Source organism: Cervus elaphus, chromosome 21 (assembly GCF_910594005.1).
Source record: "Cervus elaphus chromosome 21, mCerEla1.1, whole genome shotgun sequence".
NCBI classification, from domain to species: Eukaryota; Metazoa; Chordata; class Mammalia; order Artiodactyla; family Cervidae; genus Cervus; species Cervus elaphus.
The window spans coordinates 63241526-63268040 of NC_057835.1; the positions used below are offsets into that span (position 1 = coordinate 63241526).

Below are 26515 nucleotides of genomic sequence, written 5' to 3' on the forward strand. Positions count from 1 at the left end.
AGCAGCACTAGCACAAGAGTGAAGAAAGAGAGGCCCCTTGGACACAAAATTCAGGAGGCATCACTCTCAGGATCAGGCAAGGGTGGGGTCAGCTCAGATGAGTGCCTTCCTGAGTTCATGCCCTAGTCACCCCCCTAGTCTTACCCTAATTCCAGTCACATGACTTTTTAAAAAATTTTAGTATAAATTGTTGCCAAAATCTATTAGCACTCATCTGGATGTTAGGTACACTTCACCCCTTACCACAGGTACTCATCCAGCTGAGACACCTGGGCAATGCGGCCGCTGAGTGTCTGCATGCTTGGAAGATCTTGCTCATGCAAAATGTTCAATTTTGTTTCTTGAGTTGACGTTTTTCTTTATGGTGGCTTTTCCCTCTGTTCTTTATATTATCTGATTTCATTCTCTGGTTTTACATCAAGACATCAACATATTTTTGTCCTCACCAGCTACCCTTGACAATTAGGTAATCAGCACACGGGACAGGTTGTCAGTTGCAGTATTAAGAAACACACAGGTAGATGCTTCACGCTGAGGGATATCGTGAACAGAAGTGACAGGAGCCATAAGTACTCCTTATTAATAACATTTTGGTACTTCCCTGGTGGTCCAATGGTTTAGACTCTATGCTCCCAATGCAGGGGGCTTGGGTTCAATCCCTGGTCAGGGAACTAAGGTCCCACTTGTAACAAAGATCCCCTGAGATCTGGTACAGCCAAATAAAAATAATAATAAATTACCAACACCTGCCAGTGGTTTGCCATACCTGCAGTGATAGCAATAAATTAGAGCAGAACCAAGGTTCTCTCTTCAATAACATCCTTGCATTCTCTAGAATTCTCTAGAGTTCTAGACTGCTTTCTTCCACAGGAGAGAAAGAGGTGGCTTTACCTTTAGCCTTCCCAGCACTATTCTTACCCTTTAAACACTATGTACACACATGTGAGGTGCTATGATCTCTTAAGTGTGTCTCCTCAGGACAAAAATAAAAGAGAATGGTGGGTGTGTGTTGGAGCTTAGTAAATCCAGGAGCCCTGAGATGTCTGACTTCTCCAAACACCGTCTCTCGGGTACCTCTTGAGTGTTCTCCTGGGAGAGATTTTCCAGGAACTGTCTGCATGTGCCCAAACCTCTGTCTGGTTGAGGCCCTGTGGAGCAGGGGTGGGTGGGGGTGGTCCTGGAGGGTTTACCTGTCCTTCTTGTTCACAAAATGCATGTTGGTTCCCCCATTTTCACTAGCTTTCCATACAGTGCTTGACTGAAAGGCCTTTTCCCTGTCATCTCCCTCTTTTTCCAGTGGATTGACGTTAACCTTCAGGATGAATGCAGCCTCAGAAGATAGTGTAGGTCACTGGCCCTTTTAGGTCAATCAGGTCATCCCCAGTCACACTCTCTCCCAGTGTTTTATACACACTCATATACACATTTCCATCACCCTTTCCTACTTCTACAGCCACTGTAGTCATAAGCAGCTGTTTATTCAAGACATTTCTTCTCTCCTAAATTACTGTAGTTGCTTCCTGGTTAGTTTCTCTGCCTCCAGGCCAAATCCCCTCATTCTTTATAGAAATAAAATACACAGGAATACAACATACCCATGAGACATCTGGATATACTGATCACAGACTTGCTCGTTCTCTTTTTGTATAATGATTCGATGGAGAGGGAGAGTCTTTGGAACCACATAGACTTGGATTTAAACCCAGGTGCATCCCCTAAGACCTTGTGACTTTCATTGCCTTTGGGCATCAGGCTCTTCATCAATAAAAAATAATAGCAATCTCTACCTCCTAGAGTTTTTATGAAAATGAAATAGCACAATGCCGGTAAAGCAGTCAGTACAGGTGTCTGACACATAGTAGGGTCTTTTTTAAATGCAGTCTCTATTTATTTGTTTGACTGCGTTGGGTCTTAGTTGCGGCACGCAGGATCTTTCATGAAGGTGCACGGACTCTCTAGTTGTGGCATGCAGACTCAGTAGTTGCTCGGGCCTGGGGAATGCTAAAATGAGAAGGCATGGTTCTTGTGATTTCTAACATCACCATCATTTCAATGAAAGTTAACCTGGCAAACATCTCTCCAAAGAAATGCTTAAGCTTGGAAGTGGATAGTAGGGAGAAAGGGGCTGAGATGAAAGGGGTGGTAGGGAAGGAAAGGGATGCTCATGATGCATCCAGCCCAGCAGAATCCCTTCAGCAGCTGATTGATGACAGGAGGGCTCTATTTTCTCTTAAGAACTTTTGAATGAGAAGCATTATTTATATATTTGACAAAATTATATCATAACAAATAACCATAATGAATACCCCACTGGACTTGAGGTGGAATGTTAATTCTGGAAGGACAGAAGAAAGGGACTATATGCTCTATATCTGCTTCTGAAGGACCGGACTCTAAGAGCAAAGTTGACAGAAGAAAAGCGCCATCATGTCTTACGTTGTAAGACTGCAATCAAATCAAAATAACTAGAAGAGAAAAAGCAATAGACTAACAGTAATTCACTGACAATCTCTCTTTATCTTTCATAAAGTTTTTTTTAATCACTGAATTTTCCCTCTTTTATCCTTACCCCTCCATAGGACTATGCTGAAAATAAATAATAATAAGTGAAAGTCACTCAGTCAAAAGAAGAAAAAAAAAAAAGAAAGTCACTCAGTCATGTCCAACTCTTTGAAACCCCATGAGCTATACAGTCCATGGAATTCTCCAGGCCAGAATACTGGAGTGGGTAGCCTTTCCCTTCTCCAGGGGATCTTCCCAACCCAGGAATCGAATCGGGGTCTCCTGCATTGCAGGCGAATTCTTTACCAGCTGAGCCACAAGGGAAGCCCAAGAATACTGGAGTGGGTAGCCTTTCCCTTTTCCAGGGGATCTTCCTGACCCAGGAATTGAATCAGGGTCTTCTGCATTGCAGGCAGATGTTTACCAACTGAGCTACCACGGAAGCCCACGTAATAATAAGCAGGATTCAAATTCTATTTTTAGAATACCCAGCTGTTTTCAACAAGATCATACAAACTGATAAAATGCTAGTACTAAGTGTTTCAAAAGGAAAGGTCATGTGAAGAAAAATTGCACCATATTTCCCCAACCCTTAAATGTCCTTACTTTGGGTAACAAAGGGAAGAAGGAAGGGTTACCTTGTTAAAACCCTACTATGGGGACTTCCCTGGTGGTCCGATGTTAACAATCTGCCTGCCACTGCAGGGTACATGAGTTTGATTCCTGGTCATAGAAGATTCCACATGTCGTGGAGCAACTAAGCCTATGTACCACAATGACCCAACCTGCATTCTACAGCCTGAGGGCCACAATTACTGAGCCCAAGTGTGGCAATTACTGAAGCCCACACACCTAGAGCCCGTGCTCCCCAACAAGAGAGACCACCACAGTGAGAAGCCCACACACCACAATGAAGAGTAGCCCCAGCTTACTCCAACTAGAGAAAGCCCATGTGCAGCAACGAGGTTCAGCCAAGTACAAGCAACTCAGCATAGCACCCCCACCCCCCACCCCCAAAATACAATGCAAATCCGTGCATCGACAAAGCAAATCAGTGCGTCTACAAAGCATCTCTATGTTCACACAGACATAGAGAACAGACTTGTGATTGCCAAGGTTGGCGGGATGGGAGGGAAGGAATGGGAGTTTGGGATGAGCAGAGGCAAACTGCGTACCTACAGCAAGGACGCTTGCTACAGATTGAGGTATTGGTCCAGGGAAGGCTGACCTAGGAGGCACTTCAGTTAATAAGGCCGAGGTTAGTTGTAGGGGTTGGCTGGTTAAGGGAGAAGATCCTGGCCTGACTGGAGTCAGGCTTCTATCTAGAGGATTGGACTGGGCAACTGGTTGTTTGAAGATAGTGAATCACCTACTAATGGGTGAGATGGACAAGTTCCCGGCAAGGGGACTGGACTGGACAAGAAGTCTGCTGGAGGTCCCTGCGTGGTAAGAACATCTCTTTGTTTCCTGGGTGTTGTAAGTCCTAGTCTCTGTTCTTATCTCTGTTTTATGTGTTCTTCTCTGTCCTAATGCTCTTGGAAATCTTTGCTGCAAAGGTGGGCACGGGCTGAGCACTTCAAGGCCTCTAGGGCACTGGCCACTGGGAGACCCCCATAAAAAGGTAAGTCGGTCCAGCCCAGGGTAGATGAGCCCTAGGCACCGTGCTGCCTGGAAGCAAATGTCTGGGTGAGAAAGCTTTAGGTTTTAGGTGCTCAGTCATGTCTCACTCTCTGGAACCCCATGGATTGTAGCAGGCACACTGTGCAATGCTCACAGCGCTCCTATGGCCAAAAGCCAGGTCACATGATTTGAAGGGGGCTGGTGGCCCTTCAAATTTTAATTGGGGTTAAACCACCAAGAGTTCCAGTCTCCTCCCTAGGACTGATCCAACACCACCCTCCTGGCTCGGGGCAGTGTGGCTGTCTGCAAGTTTGAGGCTGGTTCCTGTTCTGTCAAATTCCAGTCCTGAGAAGCCAGCTTGGTTGGTCTGGCAGTTTGCTGGAGAGAGAAGCGTTTGACTGCACAGTGGCGTTCCCGGGCTCTGGGCCAGGACTGGGGCTGCTCAGATGTGGCTGAGCCACAGGGCGAGGCAAAGGGGGCAAACGAGAGAGGCCAGTCCCCAAGCCAGAGTCCAGGAGGTCTTGCCCGGCCCCTCCAGGCCTGAGCTCCTCCAGGAGACCCTTTCTCTGGACGCTGACAACCATCCCAAATGAAGTAGTCCCTGGTATCCATTCATCCATCCACTAAATAACTGCTGAGTACCTGTCAGTCATAGATTCTGTGCGAGGCTCCAGGAAGACCGCCCTGGACAGCACATTATTCCTCTTTTCCAGTTGTTTGCAGTCTAGTGGAGAGCTTGTTGAAAAGACCAATTTGTGAGGCTCAGCTTCAAGATTCTGATTCCACAGGACTGGGAGGCACCCAGTGCATCCCTCGTGGTTATGCTGGGGGAGCGGTCTTCCCTCCAGGCTTGGAGAAACCTGCTCTGGCCTGAACCCTTCGAGGAAGAGCCAAATGAGACACAGCCCTTGAGAATATTGCCTGCTTCAGGGTAGCCCCCCGGAGAATTAGCTCTGGAGGAAGGAGAGGATACCCCTGGTGAACAAAGCAAATTGTGGGGAGATGGAGGTGCATATTCTCTGGTCTGGGTCCCCTGTTTCCCACCAGAGGGTGCTCCTCGGTCAGTCCAGCCTCCTTGAATTTGCAGATCTTCAGCATCAAGTGAAGATGTTTTGCCTGGTAGGATAGCTCATTGGGGCTGGATTCCCCATGCTTTGAGATTGCCTGCAGTTGGCCTGGCTGTTGACTCTTGGATTATTTTCTGGACACCTTATTTTTCATTCTAGTTTTCTAACAAAAGAAACCAGTACCCGATGAGTCTCAAAACCAGTACCCAGTTCTCACTCATTCTAGAATCTTAAGCAGTATCTCTTTTCAGACTCAAAAAGCTATTGGCCCTACTCAAACCCATTAAAAAAAACCACACACACAGAATCTCTGGATTAGAATCCTGTCAAATTTACACAATGAGATCAGAACTCTATTCTCTGCCCTCTACCACCCCTTGCCCACAGAAAAGTTTTAAAATTCGATGTCAAAACTATTAGAACAAGTTTTTAAAGGAAAATAACCAGATTTAAGAAAAAAAAAATTTAGTCTGGAGGAAAACAGATTATGGTCTTGAGTCTTGTGTCCAGAAAACATTTGGGTAAGACTTTTGCCATGTCTGGGGCAAGAGTCTCTAAGGATCTCAATTCTGATCATTTTTAAGTTTTTCTAGTATGTACCTATTTTAAAATAGTCAGTCTCTGGAAAGGTTATAGGAAAGAAAAAGAATGACAAAACAAAAAGTGAAGTTTACACATTCCAAAAAGATTCAGATGGTTTGTTGCGTCCTTGGAAAAACAGCACCAGCATGAATTGCAATGGAAAAGATGGAAAATAGACCAGATGTTCTGTGCCTGGGTTCCGCTCAGACTCTACCAATTCCTAGGGAGCCTCTGGGAAGCTTCCTGAAAAACTTAAGTTTCCTGACTGGTAAAATGGAGACAAGAGGACCACCTTGTAGGTTCTTTAATGAGCGTAAATGAAATAATTTGCATGAAGAGTTTAAAGGATGAGCCTGACACAGAGACCAATAAATGCCTATGACGTTATATCTTCACCATCATCATCACCTTTCAATGCCAGGGTCACAGGTTGTTTTCTTAGCAAAATGATTAAAGCCACTTTAATCAAGATAGCTTTTTCTTATGCTTAAAAGCATAGCGACCCCTTTTGTTCTGTGTCTGAGCCCAGCTTTGGGGGATTTTTTTTCCCCCAACAAACACTTATTAAATAAATGGTATAATTTCAGGCTCTAAACTAAACACTTTACATGCCATTCTCTTTTAATTCTCTTAGCTTTCCTACACTGTTAAGTTTTCTTACTGTTAACATTTAATGTGGATGAAGAAATGGAGTCAGAGAGTAAGTAACTTGTCAAGGTTACACAGCTCTTCAGTGGCAAAGCTAGTTCTTCAGTTCAGGCCTCTTATCATTTAGCTTAAGTAAATACTTCACTCTGAACTCTGATCTCTTTATCTATGTAGAAAAATATAGGCTAATTGTTGAGAACAAGTAATGAATGCCCAGTGCATTATTCAAAAATGAAATTATTCATTCTATCTTGAAAATGCAGAATTATTATGAGATTTCAATGAGAAAGCACATTTTTATAAAGCACCTGGCATAGTATAGTCATTTAAGAAATATCTAAAGTCCTTTTATTTATATCTTAGTAACACCACCCCCATTATCAATCAGCCCACAACCCCTCAGAGGGCTAGCAGAGTAAGTGCTCACTACTTATTTCTTATTGGAATGAATTTGAGCTTCTTGATGGGCCTTGTAACTGAAAAAGTGTCCTTAATTCTTGGTTACCTGGCCTGTCCCACACTTGGAACAGGAGAGCCTTGGTGTTGCAGCAAGGGGAACCCCTTCCAGAGCCCAAGAGTGGGCTCTTGTCTAACATTCGGACCTGAATTGTCTTAGGAGACTCATGCATATATTGAGAAAGCAGAAGACTTCACTGGGAAGGGTTGCCCAGGCAGAGAGCAGCAGGGTCAGGAACCCAGGAGAACTGCTCTGGCTCGTGGTCTTGGGTTTTATGGTGATGGGGTTAGTTTCCACGTTGTTTCTGGCTAATCATTCTGACTCAGGGTCCTTCCTAGTAGCGTGTGCATCTCTCAGCCGAGATGAATTCCAACAAGAAGGGTCTTGGGAGGTTGGTATGACGTGTGGCGTGGCATCTCCTCTCTCCTCTCGGCCCCTCCTGAACTCTCCCAGGTGGCACTGTGTTCCTCACCGGGACCTCTTGCTGCAAGACGACTCATGCAAGCAGGTATCAGCGTGCTCCCTCTAGTCTCTGGGGTCTCCAGTCAGAAGACTGTAGGAGAAAATGAGGAGCCACAAAAGAATCTTTGAAGGGTTGAGCAGAAGTTGGAGGTGGTGGAAGGTTAATGGGAGCAGAGGGAGAAAGCCAAGAAGGAATAGAAGATGACAGGGCGCCCACCCCTCTTTCTGTTAAGCTTGACGGACCCCATCCATCACAGTCTCTCCTCAGGCTCTGCCTTCCCGTCCACACCCAATGGCCTCACAATTTAGGTCCTAGTTACCAGCCAGAACTGAGAGCAGCCTGTCTGCAGCGTGGATTAGGACACAAGCCAGGCTGCTGCAATGAGAGATGGAGTTTCTTTTTCTCACAGCATGGTTTATACTGATACTCCCAACATCAGCGGGACTGTGGCAAGGGCCCCGGCTCCCTCCATTTGGCTGTTTGCCTCCGCCAGTGGTGCCTGCTCTGCACAGCAATGGCCCGGCACTCACGCACAGCCCAGGGGAAGGAGAGAGGTAAGGGCAGCATAAACCGCCTTGCCATGTCAGTGCCCCATGCACCTCAGATCCGGACTTGAACCCATGTGCCAGAACTCGAACCCACTCAGCCAGGACTGGAACTCAGTCAAAACCCACGGCCTTCCAACTGAGATGGCACGCCTGGTTTCTGGACTCGATGAAGCTCAGGTTTTTAATGTCTCATCATAGAAAAAAATTCAGTGAGAGACAGAGTGATAGGTAAGAAGTGGATTTATTTAGAGAGAAACACACTCCGCAGACAGGGTGGGCCATCTCAGAAGGTGAGAGTGGCCTCAGAAGGTGATGTGGTTAGCTTTTACGGGCTGAGTAATTTCATGGGCTAATGAGCGGGAGGCCTCTTCCAACTATTTGAGGAGAGGGGGTGGAGATTCCCAGGAACTGGGCCACTGCCCATTTTTTGGTCTTCGATGGTCAGCCTTGGAACTGTCATGATGTCTGTGGGTGTATCCTTTAGCTTGCTGATGGGTTACAATGAGTGTAAACCGAGGTTCAGGATCTAATGGAAGTCAATCCGTCAGCCATCTTGGACTCAGTCAGTGAAGTTGCTCAGTGGTGTCCGACTCTTTGCAATCTCATGGACTGTAGCCTACCAGGCTCCTCCATCCACGGAATTTTCCAGGCAAGAGTACTGGAGTGGGTTGCCATTTCCTTCTCCTGGTTCTAATCAGTTTATGTTGTGTCCTTGGGCTAGGTCACTCCTTCAAAGTGGTCACTCCTGCTGCTTCCCGTCCTGTTTCATATAGATGTGATCTGGCTGCTCTCGCCTTCTGAAATGGCCCACACTCTGTCTGCAGGGTGGTGGTGGTGGTGTTCAGTCACTAAGTCATGTCCAGCTCTTTGCAGCTTCATAGACTGCAGCAATGCCAGGCATTCCTGTTCTTCACCATCTCCCAGAGTCTGTTCAAACTCATGTCCATTGAGTCAGTGATGTTATCCAACCATCTCATCCTCTGTTTCCCCCTTCTCCTCTTGCTCTCAGTTTTCCCAATATCAGGGTCCTTTCCAATGAGTTGTTTCTTCACATCAAGTGGCCAAAGTATTGGAGCTTCAGCTTTAGCATCAGTCCTTCCAGTGAATATTCAGGGTTAATTTCCTTAAGGCTTAACTAGTTGGATCTCCTTGCAGCCCCAGGAGTCTTCTTGGACTACAAGACTCTTCTCAAGAGTCTTCTCCAGCACCACAATTCAAAAGCATCAATTCTTCAGCGCTCAATCTTCTTTATGAGCCAACTCTCACATCCATACATGACCACTGGAAACTATAGCTTTGACTATATGGACCTTTGTTGGCAAAGTGATGTCTCTGCTTTTTAATATGCTGTCTAGGAGTGGAGTGTGGAGTCTGTGGAGTGTGTTTTTCTCTAAATAAACCTTCTTCTTAACTATATATATAAAAAAAGGACATGATCTGAAAGTTGCACACATTATGCCCTGCACAGTCTGTTGACCAAAGGGTTTTTGAAAATTAATTGGGCTAACTTTGCTAAGGCTGTTGTAGCCAAGTACCACAAACTGGGTGGCTCAAGCACAGGAAATTTATTCTCTTCCTCTTCTGGAGGCTTGATGATCAAGGTGTCGGCAGGTTTGGCTTCTACTGAGGTCTCTGTCCTTGGCTCGTGGGTGGCCACCTCTTACTATGTCCTCTCACGGTCCTTCCCCTGTGTGCCTGCCTAGAACTTTTCCCTCTCCAAATTTCCCCTTCTTATAAGAACAGCAGTCAGTGGGACTAGGGCCCACCCTGATGGCCTTGTTTGAACTTAATCATCCCTATACAGGTTCTGTCTCCAAATGCAGTCACATCCTGAGGTCCTGGGAGTTCAGACTCAACATAGGAGTCTGGGGAGAACATAATTCAGCCCTAGCAGGGCCATAGACCCCTCTAACCTATAGAAGAACACATATACAGAGAAAAAGCTCTCGGTCTGTACCCCACCCATAACTATTCCAGCCTCCAGCCTCTCTCTTCCAAAGCACTGCTCAGGATAATTGTCTAAATCACAGCTCTAACTCGCCAGGCCTTCCTTCACTGATCAGCCCTGGGCTTTCCTGCCTCCATACCTTTGCTCAGGCAGTATCTCTTTCTAGGGTGTCTTCTCCCACTAGTAAGCATTTCAAACTTCCCCACCTCCTCCCACAGGTTCTTCAGGGTTCTAAGTGCCATGTCCTTGATAAAGTCATTTTAAATGTCCCCCGACAAAATGTCAATTCATTCACTCCATCATGCACTCAGCCCATAAGCACCTGCTGATCATCCACTGTGCATGAGGCTGAGATGCTGGGTGCCCAAGAGCGATGAGCCTCCTTGCCTTCTAGCCACATGGGATCTCACACCTCTGCTTTCCTCACCATTCTTTTCCTTTTTCTGTCTTTCTTTAAAATATCTTTAAATACTCATTTATTTGGCTGTGCCGGGTCTGGGTTGTGGCGTGTGGGATCTAGTTCCCCATCCACACCAGGGATTGAACCTGGGCCTCTCACACGGGAAGCCCAGCATCTTAGCCACTGGACCACCAGAGAAGTCCCCACCGTTCTTTTTCGATTCCACTCAGATCCTAAAGGAAACCCACTCCTGTGTGTGTCTCCTGTATTCTTGATAGTCCACGACAGCACTGCTTCACTTCAGACACCAGCGGTGTGGGCTTTCCACACTTCAAGCAATTCTGTGACACCAGTTGGGTGTCCTGCATCTAACTCAGTTCTGTCACGTGACCTGGAGACAGCGTCAGAGCCCACAGGTTAAGGGCTCCCTCCAAGAGACAGCCCGCCCCTCATTTCAGATGACGGTCGACAATCTAAAGTCCAATCGCCTGTGCTTCTGACCCACTGGCTGTTAAGCCCAGGGTTCCCACAATCCCCTCCTTAGGTTTGATTAATGTGCTAGGGCAGCTCACAGAGCTTAAAGAAAGTTTACTCACTACATCACTGCTTACGAGAGGATATAACCCGGGAAGAGCCAAATAGAAGAGACGCATAGGGCCAGGGACGTGGGAAGGAGATCGGACCTTCCACGCTCTCGTAGTGGCCCCTCTCCCACACCTCGACAAGTTTACCAACTTGGAAGCTCTCTGGACCTCATCCTTTTGGGGGGTTTTCTGGAGGCCTCATTATATAGGCATGATTGATTAAAGCCAGTCCCAGTCTCCTCCCTGGAGATCAGAGGTGGGGAGGTGGGGCCTTCAGTCCCAGCCCTCTGAGGGGGATGGGGACAGCGTGGGTGGGGGTGGGAGGGTGAGAGTGGGAGAGGTGTTGGGGGGAGCAGGGTCCCGGAGCCCAGGGGCCAGTCCCATCACCTGCAAGTGTGGCTCAGTCTGCCCGCTCCTTCCAGACAAGTGATGAGCTGAAACGCCCTCCCCTCCTCTTCCACCTCCCGCTGTGACAGGAAGGACCAAACTGTGAACCCAAAGGTGCAGGGAGGGCGCTTATTTGAACAGCTGTTAAAGAAATACAGGTACCGCTTCTGGGCTTCTTGCTGACCCCTCAGGGAAGGATGTGGCTGCCCTAGAGTCCTGTGAACTTTAATTAACCTTTGATGCCACGTGCTTGTCCAGCCTGGCTAGTTTGAGAACTTCCAACCCTGGTCTAGATAGGAGAGGGTGTCTGAGAGCCTGCGGCTGGCAGGGCCTGGAGGTAATGAGTGGTCCTGTCACCTTCCCACCTCGTGTTGTTCCGCCTGGGATGCTCCTTAGGGCCTGAAACCCAGGTCCCAGCTCGCACTTTGAGCTTCTCCTGGGTGTCTGAGGCCTGGGCTGGGCTGATGAGCTCTGTTAGGCTTGGTCTCTCCCTCTTTCCAATCTACGCAGTCCCTGGAACCTGAAGTATGTGGAAATTAGAGATTTCCTGCAATTATGGGGAATAACCATCCTGGAAGGCATCTCATCAAAGCTAAGATGCCATGTATGGTCTCATACATGGTGAGGGTTAGAATTGGATAATAGTGAAAAGTCAAACTTACTGGATTCAAATCCCATTGTCATCATTTATGGGCTTCCCAGATGGCATCAGTGGTAAAGAACCCACCCGCCAATGCAGAGACATAAGAAACTTGGGTTTGATCCCTGGGTTGGGAAGATCCCCTGGAGAAGGGAATGGCTACCCACTCCAGTATTCTTGCCTAGAGAATTCCAGGGACAGAGGAGCCTGGCAGACTATAGTCCATGGGGTCACAAACAGACACAACTGAAGTGGCTTAGCATCCTATCACTTATTGAGCCATTTTGGGCAAGGTATTTGATCTCCTTAACCTAATTCTTGTATCTGTAAGACAGGAATAATAGGTAGGTAGCTCACTGAGATATTGTAAGGATTAAATAAAATATTATATACATAGTACTCAGCAGAGCGCCTGAAACAGAATATATTAGTTACTGTAAGCTAAGTCACTTCAGTCGTGTCTGACGCTTTGTGACCCTATGGACCGTAGCCCACCAGGCTCCTCTGTCCATGGGATTCTTCAGGCAAGAATACTGGAGTGGGTGGTGATTTCCTCCTCCAGGGGATCTTCCCGACCCAGGGTTGGAACCCACTTATGTCTCCTGCAGGTTCTTTACCACTAGTGCCACCTGGGAAGCCCATTAGTTACCGTAATTGTTATTATTGACATTCAAGCAGAAGAATATTTTTTAATACTTACATCTAACTTTGATTCTTGGCATTTTCCAGGATCTTTTCATGCCAGATCTATATATGTTTTCAATAATTCCTATGTGGTAAAAATCAGAGAGCATGACAGTATCACTGAGAAGTAGAGTATCCAGCTCTCCACACCCCTGGGTGTCCAACCCAGGAGACCTTTAAGCATTTCCAGGCAGAAGGCATGTCCCTGAATTTCTCCAAAGGAAGAAGGTATGTGTGCGATGCACTTTGCATTTCACTCTCCAAAGAAGCAGTAGCTAAAAGTGAAAGCTGGGTACTGAGTTACACGCCTGGGGAGGCAGCCAGAGACCGAGAACTTGAAGCTATGAACCTTGCCCTCCAAAGAATGCAGACCTCATACATGGCTCCCGCCACCATGCCATTTCTGGGAGAGCAGGCTGGAGTTCTCCACATGCTTCAACCTTTTGTCGAAGGGTCATCTTTTTATTTTTTTTAATTGAAGTATAGTAGATTTACAGTGTTTTAGGTGTACAGCAAAGAGATTAAGTCATACAAGCTGTGTGCGGTGCTTAACCTCTCAGTCGCCTCTGACTCTTTACGACCCCATGGACGGTAGCCTGCAGGCTCCTCTGTCCATGGGGATTCTCCAGGCAAGAATACTTCAGTGGGTTGCCATGCCCTCCTCCAGAGAATCTTCCCAACCCAGGGATTGAACCCAGGTTTCCCACATGGCGGGCGTATTCTTTAACATCTGAGCCACCAGTTATATATATATGTATGTATATATAAATATATACCTTTTCAGATTCCTTTCCATTATAGTTTATTATAAGATATATGCCATATAGTAGATCCTTGTTGTGTATCTCTTTTATATACAGTAGTGTCTGTTAATCCCCAACTCCTAATTTATCCTTCCCCCATCCCTTCCCCCCTTTGGTAACTGTAAGTTTCTTTTCTTTGCCTGTGAGTCTATTTCTGTTTTTTTGGCTAAGCTGTTTTTTTAAATTTTATTTATTTATTTATGACTGTGCTGGGTCTCTGTCGCTGCACCAGCTTTTCTCTAGTTGTGGAGGGCTGGGGCTAATCTCTAGCTGCGGTACGTGGGCTTCACATTGCCGTGGCTTCTACTGTTGCGAAGCACAGGCTCTGGGGCGCACAGGCTTCAGTAGCTGTAGCATCTGGGCTCAGGAGTTGTGCGCACAAGCCTAGTTGCTCTTCGGCATGTGGGGTCTTCCGGGATCAGCAAACCCGTGTCTCTTGCCTTGGCTGGTAATGCTTCATTTCAATTATTCATGGTAGAGTTTTGTAGGAAAGCAGCTAATATGCTCTAAGAAGCTGCATTAAGGGGACACAAAGAGCCAAACGGCAGCCTGTGAGCTCACAGTTCCGCACACAGAACCCTTCCCCGGGGTGAGATACGGAAAATGGGAGGGAAGGATGGAGTTCTTCGTGCAGTCAGGTAGCTGCCGTCTTTTTGTGTTAATGCTTTTAAAATTATCCAAGGAGTATATTCTCTTTGCCTTCTTAATTTTTAATGTCTTTATATATGTCTTAAAATATGTAGAATTTTTTCCAGATGCATAAATGTGATTGTACGTGGCTCCTCTTTTTCTTTTTCTTTTCCTTTTATTATTGGCTCCCCTTTCCCTCTCTTGTCTCCCCTTTACCACTCGGTTTCCACCCCTGACTTACTCGCCCCCAGAGCCTGTGATTACAACCAGGTGTGTCCATATCTTTCTCTGTCCACACACGTCCTGGGTGAAGCCAGAGCCAGGCCTGCCCATGGAAAGCTCCTGAGGGGATCTAAATGGTAAAGGCCTGGGTCCTGCAAATGCAGGACGTCACACAACCTGAGACTCAGGCACCAGAAAGGGGAGCCCCTTCAGGGTGGATCAGCGGGGGTCAGCTCCCAGGCCCTGGGCGGTGGGCCAGGCAGACTGGGCTTGCAGAGGAGCAGAATTGCTGACTGATGTGTGTGTGACATAAGCAGATGCTGGAGGGCTTTTATGGGGGTAGAAAGCAAAAGCCCAGGAGGGCAACCTCTTCACCTGGCCGGAGCCCTCTGCAGGAAGAAAAGAAGGGGACTCCAGAAACCGCCCTCTTTCAGATGTCCCCTCTGTCTGGGCTGTTCTCATATACTTTGCAGACTCCATGGAGCTTGTGAGTAGGACTAAGAGTATTCAAGGGTTTCCTTCTGCCATCTTTATTATTATTATTATTAATTTATTTATTTTTGAAAGTGAAAGTCTCAGTCACTCAATCCTGTCCTACTCTTTGCGACCCAATGGACTGTAGCCTGCCAGGCTCCTCTGGCCATGGGATTCTCTAGGCAAGAATACTGGAGTGGGTTGCCATGCCCTTCTCCAGGGGATCTTCCCAACCCAGGATTGAGCCCCAGACTCCAGCACTGCGAGCAGATTCTTTACTATCTGGACTTCCCTTGTGGCTCAGCTGGTAAAGAATCCACTTGCAATGCGGGAGACCTGCGTTTGATCCCTGGGTTGGGAAAATCCCCTGGAGAAGGGAAAGGCTACCCACTCCAGTATTCTGGCCTGGAGAATTCCATGGACTCTGTAGTTCATGGGATCACAGAATTGGACACGACTGAGTTTCTTTCACTTCACTTCACTTCTTTACTGTCTGAGCCACTAGGGAAGCCCAATTGGAGAATAATTGCTTTATGATGTTGTGTTGGTTTCTGCCACACATCAGCATGAATCCTTCTGCCATCTTTGAACCCAGTTTAGTTCTTCTCAGATTCAGCCATAAAGCATAAATTGAGAGTATTTTTAGAATTAATTTGTATATCAAAAAGTGGGTTAGAATATAATATGTATTCTTTTGTATCTTCCTTTTTCTCACTTAAGCAATTCCCTCCAATGCAACTGGCCTGGCGCCCATGCGTCCTTCTGTAGCTGTCACATAATCTTCCACGGTGTGTGTTTTCTATTCCTGTTCATGAGTGTCTGCAGCATTTCCAATTTGTCTTTTTTAACGGTTACGAAAATTTCTACAATAAACGTTCTTGTACATCTGTCCTGAGGCACAAATGCTTTTATTGCCATGTAATGGATTCCCAAGAATAAAATTATTGTACCACAGATGAACCTTGAAAAACACCATTCTAAGTGAAAGAAGCCAGTCATGAAGGACCACATGTCGAACAATTCCACTTACATGAAATGTCCAAAAACAGGCAAATCCGAGGACACAGAAAGTAGATTGTTGGTGGTTGTCTAGGGGTGGGTGGGGAGCGTGGTGGGAGAGAACTGGACTGATTGCTAATGGATGAGGGGTGGGGGTTCTTTTGGAGTGATGAAACTTCTAAAATTGGTTGTAGTGATGGTTACAAACTGAATATACTAAAACCATTGGATTGTATACCTTAAAGGGACACGTGAATTATATGTGTGTTTTTTCTGTTTTGTTTTGTTGGGGTTTTTTAGTTGAACTGTGCAGCATGCAGAATCTTAGTTCCTTGACCAGGGATCAAACCCATGCCCCTGCAGTGGAAGCGTGGAGGCTTAACCATTGGCTCGCCAGGGAAATTCCAATGATGTGTTTTTATTGTAGTAGATGGCCGCCAGACTACTTTCCAAAAAGGCTATATAGCTTTTCCCATTTCTACTGAATGTGAATAAGCAAAGATAGCGCTAAGTGATTCTTGCAATCCCACGAACTGTAGCCCGCCAGGCTTCTCTGTCCATGGGATTCTCCAGGCAAGAATACTGGAGTGGGTAGCCATCTCCTTCTCCAGGGGTACTTCCTGACCTAAGAATTGAACCCAGGTCTCCCGCATTGCGGGCAGATGCTTTAACAACTGAGCTACACAGAAAGCCCTGATACCCCTCCCCTATATTGCCGCCAACAAAATGTTTTACACATTTTTCCAAACTCACCAATCTTGATTTATAAAGTGACATCTCATGTTTAATTTTTTCTCCTGGGTAGATTCACATTATAAAAGTTCGAATAACACTTCAGTACAGAAAGTAACAAGTACAAAACTCTTTTCACTTCTCACGTCTCCCCTGAAATAATGCTTCTGAACAGTTAGTTGGGTTTCCAAGCAACTTTTGATTGCTTTTAGTGTATTTATAAACTAATCCACATAGACATATCGTATAATTGATATGTTGAATCACACTATAATGCTATTCTATGACTTTTTTTTTCATATAAGGGTATGTCTTGGGAGACCTTTCCAAATTAGGATATATAGCTCTAGCTCATTCTCTCTAGCGGCTAAATGAGACAGCATGGTGAAGAGAGTCCTAAAGGATTGCTCTCTTATCCTGATGCTGTCCCGCCAAGGCAGCCTCCCAAAGAAAAAGTTCAGCTGAAACTTTCCTTCTGGTCCTGACCTGGGCAGGAGAGAAGGCTGGGGGGTTAGAGCTGATGGTGTCCCTGCTGGATGACTGGCTCGGGCGGGTGCCCCGGGAGTGAGACGGGCGCTGAGCCCAGGGCGCGCAGGGGCCGCTGTGAGCCCGGCGTCTGTTAGCAGAAGTGCGTCTGGCTGTGACCTCAGCGGCTCCATTGAGGCTGGAAGCCCCAGGACGGGTGGGAGCCGGTGCACTTGCCCGCCCCAAGCCTGGGTCAGGAGAGGCTTCTCCTGAGAGACCCACCAGCTCGGGCGGAAGTGGGGCGAGCCCCAGAGACAGCGTACCCCACTTATAAGATCCCCCCGCGGGCTCCTAGTGGGTCAGCGCTTTGGGTTATTTTTAACCGTGGCTCGGGTTTCAGACGGCCTTTATCCCACGGTCGGAACAAGCCCGGAGGGCAGACGGCCTGGCGGGTGGAGCTGGCAGGAGGGCGGGCCAGCTGCGGCCGGGCCAGGCTGACCCGCGGGGAGCCGCCAGCGCCTCTGGCTAAAGTGCAATTACCGCCGGCACGAACTTCAGAAACCGCCAGCCCCTCCGCGGGGTCCCCTTTCCCCTCGGGAATTTCACACTGTTAATAAGAAAGGCATCAGAGGGTTCGATTGCTGAAAAGGGAAGGAGCAGGCGTCATCACACCTGCAGTGCAGGGCAGGGGTGCACTAGGGCCAGATCTCAGGTGCTCCCTGGGGGCGGCCTTTGGCGCATCTCAGCAGACCCGGTCAGGGGCCGAAAGAGTTTGTAAGCAAATAAGCAATGGGCGGCGGAAGCAGAAATGTGACGTGTGGAATGGGGGCCGGGGGAAGGACCTGTGGCTGGGAGCCACGAGAAGGGGGCATTGACGGCTGGACCTTGGAGGATGGGTAGTATCCGCCAGGCAGATGGGAGTGAGCAAGAACTGAGGAAGAAACAGCCCAAAACAGAAATAGGAGGAATCAGGACCCCTGGGGGATGGTCAGAGGTTCCTGTATGCTGTGTTTAAGGGAGTAGTCCTGGAGAAAATGCTGGAAGGGTAAATTATCAAAGAATTTAAGCCAAAGGCAAATGGAATCAAAGGGTTCTGAACAGGGAGTAATGTGATCTGAGTTATTCTTTTTAAATGTTTCTTGGATGGCTGCGGATCAGGCTGGGCTGGAAGGGGAGAGCTGGATGCCGGGAGACCAAGCAGGAAGCTAGCAAGCGAAGAACAGCCCAACCCAAAGTTTTTATAAGCAGAAATGTAATTCACTAGCTCACCAAACGGAAAAGGCCAGGAGAAGTTCTGGCTTCAGGCACTGTTTGATCAGGGGGTCCCATTTTATCATTTGGAGCGTGCATGCTAAGTCGATTCTATGTGTCGGACTCTTTGCGACCTCATGGACTGTAGCCCACCAGGCTCCTCTGTCTATGGGATTCTCCAGGCAAGAATACTTGGTTGCCATTTCCTCCTCCAGGGGATCTTTCCGATCCAGGGATCGAACTGTCAGGCAAGTGTATGCTCCTCAGTTCTTTGTCTCGTCACAACAAAAATTTGGAGTGACGCACATTAAAGCCCCCCCGGCGGGTCACAGCTCTCGGATCTTGGACAGACCGTGTTATAGCTCTCAGGTCTTGAACGGACCGCGTTATAGCTCTTAAATAAGTCAGTGTTACAGCTCTATTTTATTTAGATAATAGCAGGAAAATCCATCTTCGAGGCGTGAGGGGCACGTTGATCCAAAGGCGCGAAGAGAAGAGCGACCCGTCGCTCGGGAGAGAGAGAGAAGAGAGCGTTGGCTCCTCTTTTGATATGTTTCTCTGTCCCTGGGCCTGCCCTATGTAAATTGGGCCAGTCAGGAGTGTTGTTTGTCTTACCTGAGGTTCTCACTCCCGTCCTCGGACCTTCCTTTGTTCTATTTTCGCGGGCTTTTCCCTTTCAGGTCTTTTAGCCAGTACTATTCTGGACTCTTTTCCCCTATTCTAACTGCCTAACAGAACCCAGGCCTCCTGCATTGCAGGCAGATTCTTTACTGTCTGAGCCACTGTAAAAATGTATGTAAAAATCTTCAGGAGGCTTACATAAGTCAACATTTATGAAGTACTTAGAACAGGGCTGAGCTCAGGGTATGCACCATGTAAATATTTATTGAACAGATATGTTGACTGGGCCTGAGTCGCAAGTCTCCTGCGGCCACTCCCTTAGACCACGGTGACTGTGTGGGGTAGGAATGGCAGGTGTGGGACAAAGGGGAAACGGACCCAAGGCAGGCGAGACGGTGTGCTCTAAAGGGCTGGAGGAAGGGGGATGCAAGGACTCATGGGTGGATATCGGGGAAGGATAGGTTAGGGAGGCGGGGTGGTGACTGTCATCAGAAAGGGGGTTGGAGGCCTTCATGTTCCCCAAAACTGGGCTCACCTTTTGGTGGGTGTCGAGCCAGTAGGCACACCCAAGCCAAAGCTCAGGAGAAGGAAGGATTTATTATTATTTTCAGCAAGTAAGAAGAACACTGGGGATCTTGCCGAAAGCAACGTCTCCCCAAACAGCAAACTTGGAGAAATTTTAAGGTAAGGGTATCCATTCATGAAGGGGATTGAGCAGAAGAGAGTTTAACACAGAACTGGGACAAAGGTCCATAGAGTCTGAACTTTAGGGGATTGAAGTCAGAGATTTATTGTTATGTAAATATATCCCTTGAGGAGGAACTAAGGCTCTGCTTTATCACTGCACCACGGTTTGGCTGCTTTTTTTTCTTTTCCTGCATTCCTTTGTTCCTTTGAGATCATTCCTGTGTTCTGAGACTTGTTCAAAGGCAAGCATTTCGGCAAGGCCTAGATTGCAAAATGGTGTTTGTGTGCTAAGTCGCTTCAGCTGTGTCTGACTCTGCAGCCCTACGGACTGTAGCCCACCAGGGTCCTCTGTCTTGATTTTCCAGGCAAGAGTACTGGAGTGGGTTGTCGTGCCCTCCCCTCCTGGGGATCTTCCTGGCACAGGGATTGAACCAGCGTCTCTTATGTCTCCTGCATTGCCAGGTGGCTTCTTTACCAGTAGCGCCACCTGGGAAGCCCTAGATCACGGAATGGCTTAGGCCAAAATGGATTCTCTTTTGTCGAGAAAGCTGTTCCTGCTTCTTTTCCCCCTAACTTATCTGCTTAACCTTAATGATGTTGCAATTCCACGATGAAGAGGATGCAAGAGTGGAGATGTTTTGGGTTACAAAGCAGAGTTGGGAGGTAAAGACAGCTATAAAGCCAGGTTATTGAAGATTTAATTTGTGACAATCCCTGGAGACCTTTATCAACTCAGGCTGAATTTTGTTCTAAGAATGATATTTTCAAAGTTTTTTTTTAATACTCTAGGTTCTAAATATAAATATTTGGGGTTAGGATTTAAATAGCTCAAAGTTTCTTTTTTTGTTTTTTCTTTTGTAAGTGACCTGTCTTTGTTTAGTTTTTTTCTCTAAATCAATCTCATAGAACTTTAGAGCCCAAAGATGTCTAAGAGCCCACATCCAGCTCCTTCAGGTCTTGAGAGTCAAGGGATTTAATAGGACAGTGGTGATGGTGGTTTAGTTGCTAAGTTGGGTTTTACTCTTGCAACGTCCTGGACTCCAGCCCATCAGACTCCTCTGTTTTTGGGTGTTGGGAAGGATTTATTGGGGGTGCTGGGCCCAATCCCTGGCTGCTCCTTCCCCTTTCTCTCCCACTTCTGGGCTTTGGCAGTTAGACAGGAGGAACCACAACCAGCAAATTAAAGCATCAGTTTCATTACAGGTGAAATTAAACCTAAGAACTCAGAGGATACTCGGAATGGAAGTGGGCTTCTTTGAACATCTCCCTCCAGAGCGGATGCTGTAGATGCTCCCTCCCAGCAGATGCTGGGTCCATGGCTCCGGAGCAGACGCTACAAGTAGGTCTCTCTGGATTCTGTTTTGTTTCTGTTTTTAATATGTATTCATTTGGCTGCACTGGGTCTTAGTTGTGGCACACGGGATCTTCAGCGTTTATTGCTGCTTGTGGGATCTTTCATTGTAGCATGTAGGATCTAGTTCCCTGACCAGGGATCGAACCCAGGGCCTCTGCATTGGGAGTGTGGAGTCTCAGCCGCTGGACCACCAGGGAAGTCCCAGGCCTATCTGGATTCTGAGGCTAGGCTGGAACCAGGAATAAAGTGATCGGAGGACTGGGGGTTGCCAGGAGAAACATCAATAACCTCAGATATGCGGATGACACCAGCCTTATGGCAGAAAGCAAAGAGAAACTAAAGGGCCTCTTGATGATGGTGAAAGAGGAGAGTGAAAAAAACTGGCTTAAAACTCAATATTCAGAAAATTAAAATCATGGCATCTGGTCCCATCACTTCATGGCAAATAGATGGGGAAAATATGAAAACAGTGACAGACTTTATTTTCTTGGGTTCCAAAATCACTGTGGACGGTGACTGCAGCCATGAAATTAAAAGATGCTTCCTCCTTGGAAGAAAGGCAGTGACAAACCTAGACAGCATATTAAAAAGTAGAGACATTACTTTGATGACAAAGGTCTGTGTAGTCAAAGCTATGGTTTTTCCAGTAGTCATGTATGGATGTGAGAGTTGGACCGTAAAGAAAGCTGAGCACCAAAGGACGGGTGCTTGTGAACTGTGGTGTTGAGAAGACTCTTGAGAGTCCCTTGGACAGCAAGGAGATGAAACCAGTCAATCCTAAAGGAGATCAACCTTGACTATTCATTGGGAGGACTGATGCTGAGGCTGAAACTCCAACTCTCACATCTCACATCTACTGGAAAAACCATAGCTTTGACTGTACAGACCTTTGACCACCTGATTCAAAGTGCCAACCCATTGGAAAAGATCCTGACGCTGGGAAAGATTGAGGACAGGAGGAGAAGGGGGCAGCAGAGGATGAGTTGGTTGGATGGCATCATCGACTCAATAGACATGAGTGTGAGCACACTCTGGGAGATGGTGATGGACAGGGAAGCCTGGTTTGCTGCAGTCCATGGGGTCACAAGGAGTCGGACTTGACTGAGCGACTGAACAACAACAAGAACTGGGGAGCAGGCAGAGCAGCCCCTCATCTCCACGGGGAGCCAGAGGGAAGGACGAGAAGGTTGAGTTTGCCAACTCAAGCGTCCCAGCACTGCTGTATTTGTGGTTCTCAGCCTCTTAAACCGTGTATCTGTGGAGAGTCCTTGGAAAACCCAGATTATTCTTTTGCTAAAGCATTGCAACTTTCTTGCATTTTAGTTTAGAAATCCGATTTGGGAGATTGCATCCTCCTTCCCGCTTATATTCCTGCTCTGCTTTCTCACAGTGTTAAAACTTGACTAAAGGGGCAGGGCTGGGGAATTAGAAGCTGGGGCTTTGTCATGGCACACCCAGACTGAATCCCAGCTGCTCCCGAGCCTTGTGACTTGGGAGAGACTTTTTTGGGGAGAGATTCTCTGGTCATCAACTTCCCTATGTGTAAAATGGGGATCTTAGCAGCAGTTACTTCATGGGGCTAGGCAGGGGGTGGAGGAATTGGGGGGGTGGTTAGATGGAATAGTATTGGCAAGGTGCCCCCACCTGGCCCCCAGTATGCAGTAATTAGTCAATAAATGTGAGTGATCATTTTATTTCCTGGAAAATCTGTAACAGATTCACAGGGAGGATTCCTCTTTGTTTTGGGCCTGCCCTCAGCCTCACTGGGGAGCACTCTTCTGAAACTTGAATCTTTGTTTTGCAGAGAGTCCCCGTGGTTTAGTCCCCAAGTGAGCTCACAATTGTGTAGTCTCCAAACCACTTCCGTAGCGATCTTGCTCACCCATCATTCATCCTGTTTTTAAGCAGTTGCCTCTAGTGATTAAAAAAGAAAAATATTGCAAGAACAAATTGGAAAATATGTGCTACATCAAAAGCTGTTTTGACGTATAGTATTTCTTCTTGAAAATTATATTTTCACTTCTCATTTCATGATAAGCAAAGATTTAATAGTTGGGCCAATTTAACAATAAAAATGCATTTTGATGTCTGTGAAATAAAAGTGTAGTCAACATAATCCAGTATAACTTTCACAAGACAAATACATTTAGAACCTGAAAATAGAAACTAAATGGGGGTCATTTTATTACTTGATTTCATTTTTAATCTGTCAAACCTGAATTTATTTTAGATTTTACCTTGTTTAAAATGTATTTTATGATGCTATAAATTTTAAAAAGTCCTATTTTGGGGCTTAAGATGAAAGTTTTTCCTGGGCGCATTACTAGGGAAACAGCTTATTTTACTTTGGCATTTTCTATGGCTATGAACTTAAATCTAGTATCTGGCACCCATGTTCTAAAAACCAGAATATTCTTTCTACTTTCTTTATTTTTGAGCTCAAACTATTTAACTTTTATACAAGAGGAAAAAATAGTTCAAAAGCAACATCTCTTCTTTAGTGTTATATAACAGCAATTAACATCTAATTTACAGCTCTAAGTGGAAAAAAAAATCAATCCCTCACTCAAATATTAGAGTCAGGTCTCTTATGCTGCAGGGGCTTCCCGGGTGGTCTAGTGGTAAAGAACCCACCTGCCAAAGCAGGCGACACTGGAGATACCGGTTCAATCCCTGGGTCGGGAAGATCCCCTGGAGGAGGGCATGGCAACCCACTCCAATATTCTTGCCCAGAGAATCCCATGGATGGAGAATCCTGGTGGCCTACAGCCCATAGGGTTGAACAGAATTGGACGTGAGTGAATTGACAGCAGGCACACACGCCCTCTTAGTCTGCAGCTAGATTCAATGCCATTTCACTATATTGGTTTTTTGGCTGTTTATTTAAAAAATAACCTTTCCTTTTTCTGATGGAAATGTAATCAGTGCTTTTAAGGCAACTTGAAAAACAGCATGATCTCTCTCGTTAAAAACATTTTTTTATTGGTATATAGTTGATTTACAATGTTGTGTTAGTTTCAGGTGTATGGCAAAGTGATTTAGTTATACATGTATATATTTTATTTTCCAGATTCTTTTCTCATATAGGTTATCACAGAATATTGAGTAGATTTCCCTGTTCTCTATAGGAGGCCCTTGTTGGTTATCTGTCTTATATGTAATAGTGTGTATATGTTAATCTCAAGCTCCTGATTTATCCCCCTGACCATGTTTCCCCTTTCGTAACTGTAACTTTGTTTTCCATATCTATAAGTCTGAAAAACAGCATTATCTCTTGATAATTTTGAAATAATTTGCCTTTCAAAAAATCTTTCCTCTAAGTTGAGGACATAAACAATATGTGGCTCCTAAAGCAATGATTTAAAATACAGGTAGAGATTTAATACAAAGATATTGTTTCATTACAGCGAGATGATGGAATAAACACATTTTTCATTAATTATGGTGAAAAACTGCAAGCCACCTAGATAGAAAATATAGTCAATCCATGTAAAGTGTACCTAATATAAATAATTGTTGAAGCTCCAATACCTTGGTCACTTGATGCTAAGAGCTGACCTCACTGGAAAAAACTCTCATGCTGGGAAAGATTGAGGGCAGGAGGAGAAGGGGGCAACAAAGGATGAGATTGGATGGCCTCACCAACTCAAAGAACATGAGTTTAAGCAAACTCTCGGAGATAGTGAAGGACAGGGAAGCCTGGCGTGCTGCAGTCCATGAGGTTGCAAAGAGTCAGACACGACTTAGTGACTGAACAACAACAATATAAAAAATACAGTGTGTAGCATGTTTCCTTTTTATTTTCATTAAAGCTTCTTTTTATTTATAAATTAATTCCATACAGTACACGAAAAAGCTTAACACAAAGGCTGCAAAGAAAAACACATTTTTTAAGGACTTAGAGAAATGCTCACAATTCAAATGGAAAAATGAAAACATAAAATTCAACACACATCTTGATTTTAGTTACCGGCCTAGTGATGATATACCATAAATAAGACAGGCTTTCTCTGGCTGGTAGAATTCAGATAATTTGTCATTTTCTTTCCTTATTTTACTACTTCATGTATTCCCACCCTTATGGCAGAAAGCAAAGAACAACTCAAAGCCTCTTGATGAAAGTGAAAAAGGAGAGTGAAAAAGTTGGCTTAAAACTCAACATTCAAAAAACTTAAGATCGTGGCATCCAGTCCCATCACTTCATGGCAAATAGATGGGAAAACAATGGAAACAGTGAGAGACTTTATTTTGGGGGGCTCCAAGGTCACTGCAGATGGTGACTGCAGCCATTAAATTAAAAGATGCTTGCTTCTTGGAAGAAAAGCTATGACCAACCTAGACAGCATATTAAAAAGCAGAGACATTAGTTTACCAACAAAGGTCTGTCTAGTCAAAGCTATGGTTTTTCCAGTAGTCATGTATGCGTGTGAGAGTTGGAATATAAAGAAAGCTGAGCATCAAAGAATTGATGCTTCTGAACTGTGGTGTTGGAGAAGACTCTTGAGAGTCCCTTGAACAGAAAGGACATCAAACCAGTCCATCCTAAAGGAAATCAGTCCTGAATATTCATTGGAAGGACTGATGCTGAAGCTGAAACTTCGGTACTTTGGCCACCTGATGCAAAGAACTGACTGAGTGGAAAAGACCCTCATGCTGGGAATGATTGAAGGCAGGAGGAGAAGGGGAGGACAGATGATGAGATGGTTGGATGGCATCACCGACTCAATGGACATGAGTTTGAGCAAGCTCCAGGAGTTGGTGAAGAACAGGGAGGCCTGGCGTGCTGCAGTCCATGGGTCACAAAGAGTCAGACATGACTGAGTGGCTGAACTGAACTGATATTCCTAAATCTCTATAATAAGCAATGTATACTTTTATAATCAAAAGGTAAAATTTTAAAAAGAAAAATGTGTAATAAAAATGCTAAAGAAAATACAGAAGCCAAAGCAATGTTTAGACATTAGGGACCACAGGCCATACCAGTTGATGAACGTGTTTCGGGCTAGTTTACACAAACAAACCTCAGCCCAGGGGTAGTTCCTGCTGTCACTAACAAGCTTCATTCCACCAGTAATGTCGCTCACATCTCGGCCTGACTGCAGACACGCACAGCCACTTCATCCTCAAGGCCTGGGTTTCCTCTTCTGAAGGGTCCATATAGTGTTAAAGTCCTAAGATTCAATTTGATAGAATTTAATACTTATTTTCATAACACCATCTATTGAAAATATTTCCGTTTGGCTAAGAAGGTGGCATTCAGTTGAACAAACTTGCTAGGATGAGCTGGGAAGGAACATCCCTGCTTTAAAGACGTTTCCATCTGACAAGAGGGCTGGCTATGAATAGGTGGCGGGACCTGTTAAGATACTCAGGGAGCTGAGAGCACAGAGATGAGAGTCTTGACCAGCCCTGGGTTTGGAAAGTCAGGGGAATCAGAGGTGTTCTCCTGGAAGAGAGGACACCCAAGTTCAGTTCTAAAGAAAAACAAGGTAGCCAGAACTGGGAAGGTACAGATAGCTTTCCATCCTAGCAGCATCCTGGCAGTGTCTACAGAGTGTGAGTGATCAGTTTAAAATATTAAGGAATTCAAGGCAAAAAGACTTTCCAGTGGTTGCCCCAAAAGAAGGCCACAGTGACCACAAATAACAAATATTGTGAGGATATGCAGAAAAGTAGGAACCCTCATACACTGTTGGTGGGAATGTAAATTGGCACAGCCACTTTGGAAAACAGTGTGGAGGCTTCTC

General features: G+C 45.9%; 1 long non-coding RNA gene across 2 annotated transcripts in view; it reads left to right on the forward strand.

Moving 5' to 3' along the window:
* Nucleotides 1-26515, forward strand: part of LOC122679616 — a 53091-nt gene that overhangs the window by 12434 nt on the left and 14142 nt on the right. For both annotated transcript variants that reach the window (XR_006336458.1, XR_006336457.1), the window contains exon 3: nt 20618-20753. This is a non-coding gene — a long non-coding RNA (uncharacterized LOC122679616). The remainder of the gene's footprint in view (nt 1-20617; nt 20754-26515) is intronic.